This window comes from Cyanistes caeruleus, chromosome 3, assembly GCF_971803275.1.
Source record: "Cyanistes caeruleus chromosome 3, bCyaCae1.hap1.1, whole genome shotgun sequence".
NCBI lineage: Eukaryota > Metazoa > Chordata > Aves > Passeriformes > Paridae > Cyanistes > Cyanistes caeruleus.
In genome coordinates, this window is record NC_141703.1 from 49,886,124 (window position 1) to 49,903,079 (window position 16,956).

The window sequence follows — 16,956 nt, forward strand, 5'->3', positions numbered from 1 at the left end:
CTAGCTGCTGGTTACATGCCTGGACTTCTACACCATGCTCCACTGCAGGCTGGGCAAGCCCCCTGGGTCATCTCATGTGACTCAGGATCTACCCTGGTTTTGTGTGGAGCTTGGATTCATTGGACTTCATCTTTTTGCTTTTTCAGGCTTTTTAAAGTCTGGTCATGATAAAAAGTGATTTTTTAAAAAATGTATTTGAGAATGTTTCAAAGAAGTTTTATGGTTTTATTTGCATAGAGAAGATAGTGGTAACAATGTGGTGGTATGTTTGGTGTTCCTTGTCATCTGTCCCCTCTGTATTGCAAACAAATGCAGTTTTTCTAGAAAGAAAGCAGCTGCTCTTAAGGCGTCTTTCTTGTCTAGCGTCATTCAGTGGATTCTTAGAATATAATTATGACTGGAAACATCAGCTTGGTAAAATATATTAATCTAGAGGGAATTACTTAGCACTGACCATCAATCTGTCTTTCTGTCATGTGCTTTTCAGTTTAGATTACTCTCAGGCAAAAAGGCTGTAGTTTGATGTTTTGTCTTAATTCATTATAGTTATAAATTAGTTGGATAAAACAATGTAACAAATGACTACTTGAAAATGACTGATGGCCCCATTCAGCAAGGCAGAGGGACTCTGTGAAGTTCTTTTGGTTTGGTCTGTTGTCTAGCATTTACCAAGATGGGTCCCTTAACAGTCGATTGATGGTTGATTTTTAATGAATATTTCACAATGTAAATAGATAGCAGGCAGTTGTCTGGAGCTCAGTCATATTCATAGGACAGATCCGCTTTTACTTGCTGTCAATGAAGAATGTAAAAGTTATGCTGAAACTGTGGAGTGGGAGGAAAGCTTTTCCCCAAATCTTGTACTGTGGAAAGGGAGGAGCAGCAGTGAATTTCTTTCTTTTCCTGTTTCTTACATCAGCAGCTGTATACTGTGCTGTCTCTTGCTCCTGTCTTTCCCACTGGGTGCTGGAGGGCTGTGCGTGGTGAGCGCTGTAACCTCAGGTTTGCTCAGTTGTAGACTCAGCCCTGCTGCAAGTGGGGTGAGGTGAATTTCAAGCTGAGGCCCATGGCTGAAAAACTGCTGGGATCATTTCCAACACTGATATTTTTCCAAGGAGAAAAATGCATTTAAGTTGGCTTGCAACAAGCCACTTTAGCTTTGTGTGTTTGCATATGAGCTCCTTCCTGTTCCCCTTGCATTTGCAAAGTTATGGAATGATTTCTGGAAAGACCCTGGTGGTCTTACTAAGCTTTCCTTATGAACAGCAGTACAAAATTTGTTCTACACAGCTCATTTCTTCAGTTCTGCCAGACAGATGCTTTCATAATCTAAATGGTTTCTTGTTTATGGATCCTGGGTCTTGGCTACATTCCATTCATTTTCTAACTATTTTGGTGACACACATACATGTAGATTATGGGCAAATCTTATTTAACAGTTGACTTGTGAGCTGCCTTGTTTAAATAAATTTGGGTTATGATTTTGAGGGTTTTGTTTTTGTATTTAGTTTCTGCCAGTGTGGATCGGGGGTAAAACATCCATGAGGTATCCTAACCATTGCTTTTAAGTTTTATGTATAAAAAATACAGTATATTTCAGAAGTGTTATTTTACTAGTTGAAGATAGCAGTGATCTTTTGCACTCACACTTTCAGAAAGGCATAGAAAGTAGGCACAGAGTGAGTTAGACTTGCCTTGTCAAAGTCTGGTCTTTGGCAAAATCTCAAGCTTTGCTCTAAAAGCAATACAGGGATCTTCAAATGTTACAAATAAGGTTGTATTCTCAAATAGAGCAAAGTTGCCCAAAAGGCTTTGTTCATAATTGGGAAAAAGGTCTTTGGCTCAGCAGTGATGTGCAGGGTTTGCGTCCAGTGTCTGCACAGACTTCTGCTCTGCTTGGAGCTGCTGTGGAATATTTCAGGTGCATTGGTTTTTGAATTAAAATCCTTTTTATTAAATAATTTCTTGAAATAGGAAGAATGGAGAATTGCATAAAAGAGGATGGCAGCAATTTTCATGTAAGGTGATGCGTGGGGGGAGTAAGGCAGCCCACATTGTAGTGCAGTTCACAGGAGAGTAGTTTGTCTAGAATTGACAAAATGTGATAAAAATGTGGAATGCTTAAAATGTTCTTTTCACAGTTCAAGTCATTAAAATTACTGAATGTCATTGTAAAGCAAAGGTAGATCTTGCTGGTGTTGCCTGGATCACTTCTCCATAGAGACAGGTGATGAGGATGGTCTGTGGGTAGTAAATTGTGGATGTAGGTGAAAGCTGTTTAAGAGCTTGCTTCAGCACCTACTGACATAACTCAGTTCTGTAGAGTGCCTTTTAAGCTACTTCTGAAAGTTAATAACTAACCCTTTATCATCTTATTTATTAAATGCGTCAGCATCTATAATTCATATTACTTATTGCTGTTGATCATAAGGCTTGGGGTGTGGTAACTTCATCTGATTATTTAAGGTCATAGCTTTTAAATGCATCCTGTGATCACAGTTCTCCTGTAGATTTCTTTTTTAAAGTTCAAGGATTTTTTGTCGGGTTGAGGGCTTTCTTTCTTTGGTTTTTAGTTCATATTGGGAGTGAAAAAAAAATCCAAAAAACTTAATCTTGAAAAGATCAGTAAGAGCTGAAAACAGAGTTAGCAAAAATTAGCCTATGAGTATAAAATAACAAACAGCTTTATAATGTGAGCAAAGACACCCTTGGTTCCCATTTCTGGTGTTGAAAATGTGTGGTGTGTGTTGGTGTTCCCCTACTGGGAGGGAGAGATGTGTTAAAAACAGAGTTTCTGCATCTCAGTGGAGCAGAAACTGATACTGTGGCCTCTTGTCTCCAAAATTTGTCTTGTAGGCTATTATATATGAAGTAAAATGATGGAAACAGCCTAAGGATCTAGATGAAAAAATTTCAGGTGAGCATTTCCTCATTTCTGGCTATGCTGGGAAATGAACCAAGAGTGCTACTGGTTTAATATAGGTCCAGAAAATCTTCCATCCATGTCCTGGTCCATAGCAGGCTATGTTTCACCTCATGGCATGGCCCAGGGCTGCACAGGTAGGTGACTTGGAAGAAACCTGGTTCGGTGTTTCCAAACCACTGTCTGTTTCAAACCACTTTATTCATTTCCTTTTTCCATCTTGACATCTCTTTTGGGGACTAGTTTTAACTGATGGGACATAATACACAGAGAACTAGATCACGAATGCCTGGATTCATTCTTTTCAGTTTCAGTCATTTTGCTGAAGGCTCCTGTCTTCTACTAGTCAGCAGAGAGCAGTAAGCATCTCCAGAGGGCAGTTCTTCCCATGGGATTTCTCTGTCCTCCCTGGAAGGACATCTCTTCTGCCTGTAAGATATGATGGTACAGACACTGAGTATATGAGGCTCCACTCTGCTGGACTCATTCTCCAGCCCTTGGGTTTCCAAAACACCCCTGAGCATCCCTGCTCTTGCAGCCTGACATCTCTGCTGCCATCGTTCTCTTGGGAATGAAAGAGCAGTCACCACGCTCATTTCACCTTTTAATCCTAGTGCACTTACTGAACAATTACACTAATTCTAGTAATGACTAAATTTATACTGCTCCAGAGGGGGAAGCACAAGGCATTTAATTTCAAAGCCGTTTGACAAGACCATTTTGATGTGTGTATTTGCAGAAGTATGACACAAGTTTCCAAAGTACCTAATGGGGAGAAAAATGTTTAAATTCATACTCTCAGGTTTTCAATTTCCAAGAAACAGAATAATCTTCATTTCTGTTGAGCATGAGCCATCAAATAAAACAATTTTAAAACAGATACACAGGACTTGCTACTTCAGTTATTTAATAATGACCTCTTTCTGGTCATTAGTTATAAGCATGGAAAAAAAAGATACGTCTCTTGTGTGGAGTTACTAATTCTCAGTATCATGAAGTGTCACAACTAATTGCGTTTTGGAGTTAATCTTTCCTTTGTGATGAGGAGGGGAAGAATCTTCTCCATCTGTATAGTGGTGTTGATTAAGATACATTGAACCAGATACTGAAAGATTGAGTGTTCTTGATTTCCTTTTCCTACATATCTTACAATAAGAATTTATTGGTAGAAATAAATGGGTTTGGATTTTTGACATCCTGTGGAGAGCATGATGTCAAACAACAGCAATTTGTCACTTCTCATATGATGGTGTAGAAGAATGTGTTAGAATTCAGTATCTAGCACATAAGGAGAAGACAATTAGTTTAAAACTGATACCCACTGCTAACAGACCTGAATAATGATTCCACTTGAAATGATTTTTCCTGTACCCAAGGACATGTGTCTAAAAGAGAAATCAAGTTCCCAGTATTAATCTAAATCTCAGCTCACTCTTGTGCTTCCCATGTGGTGATTCATTAAGACTTTCTTGTGCAGAGGTCTAGTGATGAGTCAGGAAAGGGCAAGTTCTCTGCTTTGAGGCTGTCACCTTCTTTTGAACTTTGCTATTTACTGGAGTTTTTTGGTGTTCAGTTTGATAGCAGTCAACTGCAGCTGTGATTGCAGTCAGCTGTGATGGACATGTGGGCATAGCTCAGTGAAAACAAAAACCTAGGCTTTCAAACATTATAAGTAAATGTGTTGAGTTCCCACCCTAATTTCTAAGTAAATAGAAGTATTTCAGTATTTGTATTAGTGAAAAAACACAAACAAAAAACTCCCCAACCACTAAAGCATAAACACATGATAAAAAGTGTCTTAGAAATAGAGAAATACAAAACATTTTTTTCCTTGTCTTTCTTTTTCCTTTTTCTTTTTTTTTTTTTTTTTTTTTTAAATGAGGATGGTACAACCCTCAAAAGGCAAACATTTGGAGTTCAGTGTGAGTTTCATTTAGAATCATATGAGCTTAGGTGTTTCTGAAGTAAGACGACAGTGAGAATCTCTCTTGCAAATTAAAAAGTAAGGAGTGTCTGTTGGTCTTAGGAAGATGAAAATTAACTTAGATGTGTAGGTTGTCTTAAGTGCAGTGGAACTGAAATGATGTTTGCTGAACTACTCTTTGGAGATTTACATAATGGATGAGATACAGGAGCTGCAGGCAGCATGACAGTGGAGTTTATTTTATCACAGGATGTAAAACAAGTGAATTGCCTTAATAATCTCTGCAGAAAGCAAGGGTATTCTTTTTTTTTTTTTTAATTTATTTTTATATAGAGAAGGAGAGCCAGAAAGTTCATAATATCCAGGCTGTTCATGTACAAGGAGCCAAACCTTTCTTTAGAATGACCTGAATCCGTTCAGCCATCATTCTTTCTTACTGAGGACCTCCAAAGCTCTTCAGGGAAGACAAGCAACATACATCTCTGAAAATATGTCTTTTATGTTGTAAAATGAGTTGATATAAGATGCTCATAACAGGATGGGTATTTATTCTAACTGCTGTATATTTAATATATGGAAAGCATATATAAACCAAGTGTACCTGCTATTTAATTCTATAGTGGTAATGACAATTTCAAAAGTTTTAGAACCTTTATCACTTCAAAGTGGGTGCATTTTGGAAAGAAGTTATAATATTTAAAGGTTGCAGGATTGAATTTTTTATCAAACCAATTAACCCACTTTTGTTGTCGTGGAAGTTTCTGTTTTTCTGCTTCAGCTGATGATATATTTTCAGCATAGAAAATGGACAAAGAAACACTGGAAAAGTAAAATAGTTAACTGTAGGTGGTAATAACAACACCCATCTCCTGTTGTATGCTTTTCAGCTGTGTACTTGGCTTCAGGCAAAAGTCAGACTCCTGTGTTATTCTGAATATAAATGTGCCATTGCTCTTTGATCTGTAGCAAAACTTCCTAACGATCAAGGCTACTTAGCACTTTTGCTTGAAGGAAAAGATTTACTTTTGGGCATAGCAAGTTTCTAGAAGAGTTAATGATGTCCTTAGGTTCTGGTTTTTGAGAACTGTATGCAGCCTAAAAACTCTTTTGTATTAATCTTACGTCAGTTGCTAGGTCTTCTAGAAGAGCCTTGGCAAGTAACTTATTATAAAGTGTTGCACAGAAAAAAGGCATTTATTTACCTAATGTGAAACCAGATTATCAGGAAAAAAAATAATTCATAATTTCTTGAATGTAGTATTATGTGAGTTACTGTTTTTGTTAATGAGAAAACATATTTCCAGGGATTTCAGCAGTGATGTACAATACCTAGTCAATCTGCTAGGCATGCTGTGCTCCAGTATTTAGTGGATGCAGGCTGGGATTAGTTATGCTAGATTTCCTCTGGATACTGGATTGGATAGCATTTATTGTTTATCAGCTGACGTACAAAGTTAGATTTTTCTTTTTGCCAGCCAGTCAGGTTTTTTTTCCCTGTGTTTCTAGTGAATGTGTTACTTCTGTCAAGTTGAAAGTGTATGTCAGTAACAGTTACTGCAGTGTGCAAGGAAGGGCACTAAAGTGATAACCCATCTGCTTGTATTTGTTGGTGTCTCTCCACAGTGCCAGCCTGGTGGGATCAGAGACCGAGGAATCTTTTATAAGAACAGAGTTGTTTTCATCAGAAAGTGTTTTAAAACACTGAAATTCTTCCACCCTGTTGGCTCTGAAATCTCCCACATGGGGATCTTTAGAGTAAATAAATAAAAGATCACACCAGGCAAATGTGATTTAAAGTGTTTGTAACTGTTCCCCAAACAGCAGTAAAATCCTAAATATGATATGAGCAAGGCAAACAAGGGGAAAAGTTCACTTCAGCCTCCAGACTTTCTATTTGCACTATGTAGCTATGCAGCACCAGACACAGGAGAGGATTCTGAGGAGTCCTGGTGTCCGAAGGACACCCCTCCTTGGGTTAGGACAGCTTATTTGTGCCCTACTTCTCCACAGCTTGCCCTTCTTTGGGATGTGTGTACGTTTGTATCAGAGAAGTCTCTTATTTCTAACCAGACCTAAGTGACCTACCAGTATTTGCCTGCTCAGAGCCAGAAATATTAAATAGTTTGGGCCGGACAGGACCTTAAACATGCAATCCCCCTGCTGTGGGCATAGACACCTTTCACTAGACCAGGTTACTCAGAGCACTATTCAAAGAAGTATTGAACAGTCATGGGGTGGGGCATCCACAGCTTCTCTGGGAAACCTTTTTCATTGCCTCACCACCCTCACAGTAAAGAATTTTTTCCTAGTATCTAAACCAACCCTACCCTCTTTCAGTTTGAAACCATTCCCCCTTATTCTATCACTACATGCACTTGTAAAAAGTCTTTCTCCATCTTTCTTGTAGGTCCATACAGGTACTGGAAGGCTGCTGTAAGTTGTCCCTGAATCAATCCTTCTCTTGTCCAGGCTAACAATCCCAATTCTCCCACCCTTTCTTCATATGAGAGCTGTTCTATCCCTCTGAATATCTTGATGGCTCTCTCTGTGAACTCACTCCCCCAGGTCCATGTCCTTCCTGTGCTGGCACCCCAGAGCTGGATGCAGGGTTCCAGGTGGGGTCTCAGCAGAGCAGAGATGCAGAATCCCCTCCCTGGCCCTGCTGCCCACGCTGCTCTGGATGCAGCCCAGGACACCTTTGGCTCTCTGGGCTGGGAGTGCCCATGGCTGGCTCATGTCCAGCCTCTCACCCACCAGCACCCCCAAACCCTTCTCAGCAGGGCTGGTCTTGATGTGCTCTAGCATGACTGTGATGGTTTTGTTAAACTGTTGTTCATTGAGTAAAATACCATGAAGGTTTCAGTTGCTAAAGTTTGCAAGTTGTACAAAGCTTGAAGAGTAAGCATTTGCTGCTTGTTGTGTTGTTGTACTGTGAAGCGTCTGCCGCTCTTTCTGAGATAACTCAGAAACGCTTATCACACTTTGATGAACCCGTACTCCTTGCTAGTGAGGAGTGAAGGTGGGTGTTTGCATCCTGTATTGGCTCAGACTGCTTTGAACCCTGGGGGAACATTCCAGAGAGTCAGCCATGGTTCTGCCCTGCATGGGTGCATGTTATTACTAACCTCTTCGTAGGCATTTCGAGTGATGAGCATGCGAAGCACTTACTGGTATCCACCTGCAAAATTTCAACAAAAATTATCCAATCCAAGTATAAATCTTTACATCTGACCCAAAAGCAGTTGTATGGCAGAATGGGAAGGAATTTTTGGGAACCCATTTTAACAGGTTTGCTTTGCCCAAGTTGGGTTCTACAGGACTTGATAATTAGGTATAGTCGTAACAATATTAACAATGATGTCTTGAATTAATCTAGTAGTTCCTCACAGTTGAATGGTGATATGGCTACTTTTTTTTTTTTCCTTCACAGTTGTGGTATATTATAGCTAATACTTAATTTTGTGCTTTGGAGTAAGAGAACAATCCATTGATTTTGCAAGTATTCTTTTATGTTGCAAATAAATTTGGAGTTCTGTTGTTTTTCAAGCGCGTGACTAACAGAATTGTCATTACTTAAAAAACCTAACCAAAACATACTCCAAAACCAAAACAACAGCAAGAACAAAACTTCCAAAGAAATGAGAAAATACAAGCAGGAAACAGGAAAACCCATGAATGTTTTAGAGACCCATTTTAAGCTTAAAAATAAATAATGGTAGAATTTCACATTTTTCACTTAAGAGTGGATAATTTATTCTCTCTGGCACCAAACAGGTGATAAAATCAACAACCTTTTTTCTAAAATTCTCGAAATTATGAGTTCATTAATGTCTTCAGACAGTATAGAGCAGACTTCCACATACTAAAGGTGTGCACATGCTCCCAGTCATTGGATGGAAGCTCTGTCTTGATGGTGCTGAGCCAAGGGATGGACATTGTAGGAAACAGCACTAACAGTGACGTAACTTTGGTGCTTTTATCATGAAACCGAGATTCTTTTAGCTGAAGTCCCATGAGGAGTGATTTTTAAGAAATGTATGTTTTAATGAGAAGTTTGTTACATTTTTTTTACTTCACATGTGAGGTGGTGACTTGGCATGAGCTTTCAGCACAGAAAGCACTTTTGTGAATCAGCTACACTGATCGAGGGAATCACTCAGCAGATTTGTGTCCAGCATCATTCAGTGTCTGATAAACACTGCTCTTGAAACGACTGTGGCTGTGATTTTAGTGCTGAGAATATTTTAGTAATGTTTATTGAATTTCAGCATCCAGAATAATGATGGAGATAGTTTGTCATGTTATTGATGGTAGAGGTCTGGGTATCTTCAGAAGGATGCAGTACACATAACACTTTGTCTGTACAGAGATCGTTGTTTAAAAATATGAGCAGCTTAACCCATCCAGTTCTTGTGGTGCAAAGTAAATCTAATAAAAGCATTTTAGTCTATGTGAGACATATCTAATATGGACAGGAAATCGTTTTCATCATTTTACACAGTGTAACTAAGCCACGTGTTGGGAATAAATATGTGATTTATAAAGGCATAATTTCTTTTTATGTCCTAATGAGAAATGTTAAATATATTAGTATGACTTGGGGCTTGACACATGCTCTAAAGGCTATGTATGATGCCAAGCAACCAATTATCTCAGTGCATTATTTCTTGAAAGCCTTGACATGGGTAAGGTCACTATACATTTTTAAAAGGGAGCGTGATGCTAGGTTGATACAGGATGAAAGGATGATACAAATAACAATACTTTGTTAGATCTTCCTGCTGCGCAATGTATAATCAGGTGCTCTGACTTCAAGAACGCTAATGAGGATTTAAAGACCCAGCGGTGCACATTTAGCAGTCACACATGATTCTGTCAGATGCTTTTGCAAAGGGCACCTCTGATGCAAGGTATGGTTCAAAAGCAGGTAGGAATGAATAGTTTTATTGTATAGTTTGGTGTAATACTTCTCAGTGTTTCAGAGAGCACAGCAATAGGTTGCAGTGTGCTGGTGCTTTTCCAGCTGCTGTTGTTTGGCTGTGATTTTTACCAGTCATGAAACCAACCGGGAGCAGTAGTGCCCATGGACAGGCTGTATCACTGCGTTTTCAGCGATCAAGTAGTCACTGAGAGGAACAAAAGGAGAGCATCCCGAAGCTACTATTTCAAGTCCATACTGAGCTATATATGCTGTGTGCTGACCATCTCGTTTACCTCCACAGTAAATGTCAGGTAGTGAAATCCTGCAGAAGAACAGACGGTGGCCTACCTAGCTTAAGGTAACTTTTGGCAGGGATTTGTACCAGATACTTGGCAGAAGAATGTCAGTTCATTCTGGAGTGCAGCTCTTGAGACTGGAATGCCAAGGTTTAGAGCTGATTTAACTTGGATTTTTTGGCATGTATTATACATAAAGAAAAGACATAAAAACAGAAATGTGTTTTCTGTTAGAACAAATGCCCATCTACCTTACCTGCTTCTGCTTTCAATAGTCAATAATGGATGCTTAGGGAAAGGATGTAGCGAGGCTGTTGTGTGAGTGATGGTATTGACCCAGCATCTCTTCCAAGTTTGCAGAATGTCTAGGACACAGATAGTTGCATAGCCAGAGGTTGTATCTATATTTTTGTGCTTGATGAGATCTCTTGGTAAGCAAATCTGTCAAAAATTCCAATTGTTTTTCAGCCAATATCCAACTCATCAGACAAGCAGACGTGTCACAAGACCAGCTTCTCTCTGGGTGTATGGCTTCTAGTGCAAATCCCACGGTTTCCAGTTAGAACCTGTTTTGAGTAGGAGGTTGGACTGGAGACCTCCTGAGATGCTTTCCCACTAAATTATCCTGTGATCCTAAGAAAAAAGAGTTTGGCTATAGCATTCATTGCTCCCCAGTTTTTCCATGATATTTCATGCTGTAAAATGATGTGGTATAAGTGAATTATGTATTAGCTTGTCTTTTGCCTAGACACAAACTCATATATATTGTTTATAACCTCTAATTTAATATAACTGCCAGGTTTGATTTGCTTTATATAGCAAATTCAGTATCTCTGAATTTTAAATAAGTTTTAATGAAAGTTCAAAGTGTCTGTTAATGTACTCCTGTATGTTCTACTTGTAGATCTCTTTCTGATGTTTTCCTATGATTTTTATGGCTCTGTCTGTAGTTACTGAAACTATTCTTTAATCTTGAAGTTTGCCATTATTTTAATAATGGGCAGTAATTTTGTGCAGAGCACTTGTTTTTTGAATGTGTTTGAGGAGTCACAATTTCTTTGAGAATCTGTGGGAAATGCATGTTGGTGACATTTAAAACTTGTTAATTAGAAATTCTTAACACTTAATTAGATTTGCCTTTAAAATGGGCCCTAATTCTACTATAATTTATTGCTTGTGGCATCTGATTTGGCAGTTTTGTACATAAGCATTTTGATCATTCTGTCGTAAGAAAATACCTCAAGAGTAGTTAGGTACTGGTTTGATCTAGCAGTTGATGCAACCAGTCTGAGAACAAAATGTTATTTTATACAATTTTAAAAAAATATTTGGTGGATACTTAAAAATTCTTACTCATGAATTGATGTGCTTTGTATTTCATTCACTAAGTGAACAGAAGTCAAGAGCTTTCCCTTTTTTTGAACTGTGTTTTTTCCCTTTTTTTGTGCTTTGTACTATTCACCAGCTTTAATATTAATATTTTCTCAGGAGTTTCCACTGAAGCCTGCAGGGAGCAGGAAACCTCAAACTGTTGTTAAATAAAACAGAGATTGGGTTGGGACAGGGTGTTAATCATTTGCAGTTTGGAAGTTTCATCGCAGCACACACCCTTTCTTTAAACATGTCAGAATAAGCATTGCGTTTGCTCTATGATGAGAAGCATGTACAGCAATTGCTGTTCCTCCACATGCATGGGAAAGGTCATGGAGTAATGCTTAGTTTCTAGCATGTAGTTTGACTTTCTCATCTGAGTGTGCAATCAGTCAGTTTTATTTAATTATTCCTGTGTTATTTTGGCCTTGTCCATGAGTCAAATGAGCTTTATATATGCTTTTGCTAACTGACTGTGCCTCTGAGGCTGAGCCTGTGGTCACAGCTCTAACTGGCATCTGGATCAGGGCCATTGAAGGAACACTTGGTTTCACCATTTACTGCCTGTGGTATCTGTGACTTTGTACATGAGCTGTGACAGATGGTTTCTGAGGTTCTGTGTGAACCGTCTGCGCTTTGCGTGTGTGTCCTACGATACCTGGTGCTGGAAGGTGCAACTGCACACAAGGTGTCCTCCTCCTCCTCAAGCCTGCGGTTCCTGTCATGGGCAGCATGACAGGCTGAGCTGGAAATGAGCCACTGACTTCTGGGAACAAGTAGTTCTCTTATGGGTGTAATATACTGCTCTGTCTAAAAGTAGAAAAACCCAAAAGTTTTTAAAAATTGCATGTAAAGTAAATCTGAAATAAAAAATAAGTCTTAGCTGAAATTCCTAAATTTTAGTTGTTAGTAAAGTTGACCTTCTTTCCCTTTTAGTTCTGCCTCTATGCTGGAGTTCCAAAATCAGTGAGAAACAAGGAATTACCCTTATGTACCTGCTGTATAGAAGAACTGTTAGTTACCTAACATTCCTGAGGCTCAGCTGCTAGAAGGTACTAGGCATATTTATTGTCAGCATAACCTTATATTACTGTCGTTCAGAGCATACAGGTTGTAATGTCTGTGGTTTATAAGAAGCCAGATTTTGGCCCTGACTGACAATTTATTGCTGTGTTTTATTTTGGAGAGTGAACATGGCACCTGGTGGAGCATCAGTTTTGTTGCTGAGCTGAATGGGTATGATCCCATGCAGCAGTGGGACACACGGTATTATTGGTAGTGTGTTTGTTTTCTTAGAAACACAAGTGGCAAGAGCCAGGGTAATTTCTGGAGAAAGTGGTGATGCCCAGGCCTGTGAAAGTGCTTACACAGTGGTTTCACTGTGGAGCTTTGCAGTCATAGAGCTGAAGGTGCTGTTGCTTTGAGGTGATGGTCCCTTTGCACTGCATGGAATGATAGCGCCAAGCAGATCTTGTAGGCAGCATCTTCTCTTCTTGGCAAACAGCAATGATGTTTGGCCTGCCACATAGCATCTCGTGCCCAAGTTTTGGACCAAACTGTGGCTACTGTGACATGCTAAATGTTCTTACTATTCTCCAGCGTGCAGAGTCCATGTTGTATCTGTCTTTATGAAAAAGACTTCGCATAGTGGCAGGTGGAGGAACAGTGCCAGCCAGCTCCCTGTGCATTTTTTCAGAAAATTGCCAGCAGCTAATTTTCTGACCAGAGCAGGTACAGTCAGAATTCAGAGTAAATTTGTAGTCACTCTGTATCTGCTGGCAAGCTCCTGGGCAGTGCCATTTAATATTTATTTTCTTAGCAAGTACAAAATAATCAAAATTTAGACAACAGTGAAGGTAACCTTTAAGTAATATGTACAAATTTGGTCAATGAAATACTAGAATAATTATTCTATGTTTCCCGTTACAATTTTTTTTGCCAGGTGGTGAGGTTTTAATTTTAAGTCTTACTCATCTTCAAACTCTTCTTTAAGCTCTTCTCCATTCTTAAGGGCAGTTGAAATAAGGTAGTAGAACACTGCTTTGGAAATTGAGCAAGAGTTTTTTAAAAACACTTGCTTTATAATAGTGCTCTCTTTTTGATGGAGAGGTTGGGCTTTTTTGTTATGCAAGACTTTTTAGTGTAAGGTTAAGAAAATCCACAAATACTTAATCAATCCATTGCTATTCACAAAAAACAAGTATTCTGTGAATGTTGTATTAGAAGGAAAACGAAGAAGCCATTGATGTTGATGAAACAATGTAAGTGTATGTAATGTAACTTTGGTGTAAGTACTGTAGGTTGTAACCTATTGTATCTGAATTCCGTACCATAGGAAGAATCCATAATTCTCTGTAGGAGCACTAAAACTGGCAGGACAGCAGAACTGGTGTAAAGGGATTTTAAGACATCAAAGCTGACAGGGTTGCCTGCTGAGTTTGAGAAATAGCAGATTGACCTCTAGTTGCCAGTGCACTCAATGATCCTTTGTCACCTGGAAGCTGACCACATCTCTTCCAGTTCTATTTATATTCCCTAAAACTAACTTAAACCCAAGCTAATCAAAAAGATTTTAGCAGCAAAATTTGAGATATCTGTTATCTTCACTGAATAATATCTTGACTTGAAGTCTTTTCCTGAAGACAGATCTGTAAAAATACGTTGCAAATTACAACATAGCTACATCCTGTGGGATTTGAGTACTTCATAACTTTGGAAGTCTGCTGTTTTCAAAATCAGTATTATTTTCTTCAAGAGATCTAGGCAATGGACTAGGAATTTGAGAAGCTTGTGTGAAGCACGTGCACATCTTTGTACTGGTAGCAGTGGCATACAGCTGGATATGGTCTGGCACTTCTAGGGAGGGTCTGAGCTGGGGAGCATGAGCTGAAGGCCAACCCCTGCATGTGCCTCAGGCACTGACAGCATCAAATCACAGCTGCTGTTGAGGTCTGGGCTCTACCTGGCACGCACAATTGTAATAGGAGACCACACTCAGAAGCCTTCCTAAAAAGCTTAGAGCTGTGATGCCTCACTGTTTACTGGATGCCATGCAATTAAATGTCTTTGTGCCTTCTCACCAAAGAAATTTCATTTTGAATTGAAATGAATTGAATCAACGCCGCTCAGTTTCATATGAAAACAGTAAGAAATCTAAGGCTTCACTTCTTTCACACAAATTATTTTGGCTTTCCTTGAAGCATCAGTAAAGGCAAACTGTAGTTTTCTGGTGAATTTGACTGAAAATTCACATTTGGAGAAAAATGCAGAACTACCAGAATCTCTGCTTTCATTATGAACATTTCACACAGCTATAGAATATGACATATGATGAAGATCTTACGGCAAGACATGGGCTGCTAACCCCAGTGCCCTGGCAGAACTCCCAGTTAAGGGATTCTCTTCTAGCCACATGAATATACTTCCTTGAACAACTGGTGTGTTTCATTCTAAAGAGAACTCCATTTAAGTGAAGAACAAAATTCCTTGTATGGTGTATAAAGGTCTTCAGAAAACTGAGTTAGTTGACAGCTTTCCTTGGCTTCCTCTCCCCATGAAGATTGTTATACTTGATAAGAGATGGTAATTCTTCATTGTTGTATTATCCCTTGAAACTAAGAGAAAAAAACAATTTCACATTATGAAAAGCTTATGAAGTCATACCATTAAAAGGGTCTACTTTACCTCAAATGGATCACTTCACATTTTTTTCTTGATGTGGTATGCTTACTCTTGCATCATCTTAACTGATGAGTAACTTCAGTGTAGTAATGTAAGCAAAGAGAATTATATCATTTTGGGTATACGTGTTGGAAAAATAAACAAGGTTATCTTATTTATAGGGCATATAACTGACATAGGTTATTTCATGGTTAGTTCAGTGATGTTTCTCAGGTGTCTGTATAAAATACCAAGACTTAAAATCTTTGTGTTTATCAACTGTCAAGAACACTGTTATAACATAAATTACCCCAAGAATATAATGATGAATTAAGAGATTATTATAGGTACGGAAAACCTGTCTGAAGACCTAGAAGATGAGGCAGGGAAAATTTTGTGTCGTAGTTTGGGACAGAAGGACTGTCTGGAGGTTGTTTACAGCTCTTAACTGTTCAAATGTACTCCCCTTAAGCTTGAAACTTTTTACTGTAGCTTGAATGGTGAATTTGAGACTGCTCTGCCCCCAATTGATACTTCATTTCTCAAAATCAAAGTGTGTCATGTTAGAGTTAAGTTTGTACAGAAAAGTAAATGAAGACTTGGAAGGAAGCTGGGTCTTGGGCAGAAGGAAGCTCTGGATGTGGAGGTGCTTAGTTTTAGTCTTTGTTTCTCACCATCCAACTGTATTGGTAATAAATTAATTTTCCCTAAATCAAGTCCGTTTTGCCTGTGTCAGTACCCCGGAAGCGATGTTCCTGTCTTTGTCTCATCTCCTAAGCTTTTCTATATTCCGTTTTTCCCCTCTGCTGTTGAGGGAGAGGAGTAATGCAGCAGTGGCTTGGGTGGGCATATGGTAGATGGTTAAAGTCAAGCCCACCAGAGTTTTGAAGACTGAATTGACAGCTGGACCTTTTAGGTCACCGTGGGAAAAAGAACTAACAGTGTCTCTGTCTTACCAGTGTGCAGCTCTTCAGTGAGACTAAGCCTTTCATCAGTGGCAGCAGTAACGAGCATCATCTGCCTTACCTCTGCATTGCTTGTATGTTCACAAGTGAGACAAGAGGAGGAGACTTTCTTTCACAGGAGTGTAAATGTTTGTCAATCCACACAGGAAATGTGAGGTCTGAATTCTGGGTGCTCTGAAGCCTGAGCTCACTGCTTTCTTTCTGGGGCTGCCTGGGGTAGGGCCTATCTGTGGGATAGGGCTTTAGTACTGAGCAGCTAGATATGAAATTCTTGGGGAGTGGGAGAGGGCAACTATGCTATGGTGTAGGGATATCTGGTTTCTGTCTTATATCTTCTTAGAAAAAATTATAAAGGGGGGTTTAGGGGTGTCTTTGGTAGTGTCTCAGAACAAGATGTCGGTTGTGGCATTAGATTGTCTCTGATTGTTAAAAGTTTACAGTGTTTCTCAAAATGTATGGCTTGGCCAAATGAAAAACTTGGCTACAAAACCTTAGCACTTCTTGTGGATGGCAGATGTCATAATAATGTAATTCATAATTAAATAAACACTACAGGGTGTAGAGGGAGTTTGTATCGGGATGAGACAATGAGATTTGGGGGTTTTTTTCTTCCTCTAAAGTAGAAAAAGGTAATTTGATTAAAAGTTGCAATGGAAAGCCATCCTCATGAAGAAAATACCAGTGATGGTTGTAGAGGTGCTGTGCTGAAAATGTGGGCCTTTCAGGAGTGGGGAGAGTCTGGTTATTAACTGACTACTACAGCTTCTCAGAAGAGCTTGTAAGCTGGAAAGCTTATCTGTCTTGTGTAACAACTGCTCTAATAGCAGTTGCTCATACGGACCTGGGTATGATTTGTGTTTTTAATTAATATTTCAAGGGAATAAATGTCCAAAAGT

General features: G+C 39.1%; 1 protein-coding gene across 14 annotated transcripts in view; it reads left to right on the forward strand.

The window, feature by feature from the left end:
• The window catches only part of KLF12 (KLF transcription factor 12), a 303,507-nt gene that overhangs the window by 67,861 nt on the left and 218,690 nt on the right, over positions 1-16,956 (forward strand). The window contains exon 1 of one of the 14 annotated variants that reach the window (XM_023929155.2): positions 12,372-12,487. The exons of the other annotated variants lie outside the window; for them this stretch is intronic. The gene's annotated coding sequence lies outside the window, so the exon portion shown is untranslated. Of the gene's footprint in view, positions 1-12,371; positions 12,488-16,956 lie in introns of those variants that run through there. 14 annotated transcript variants of the gene reach the window in all.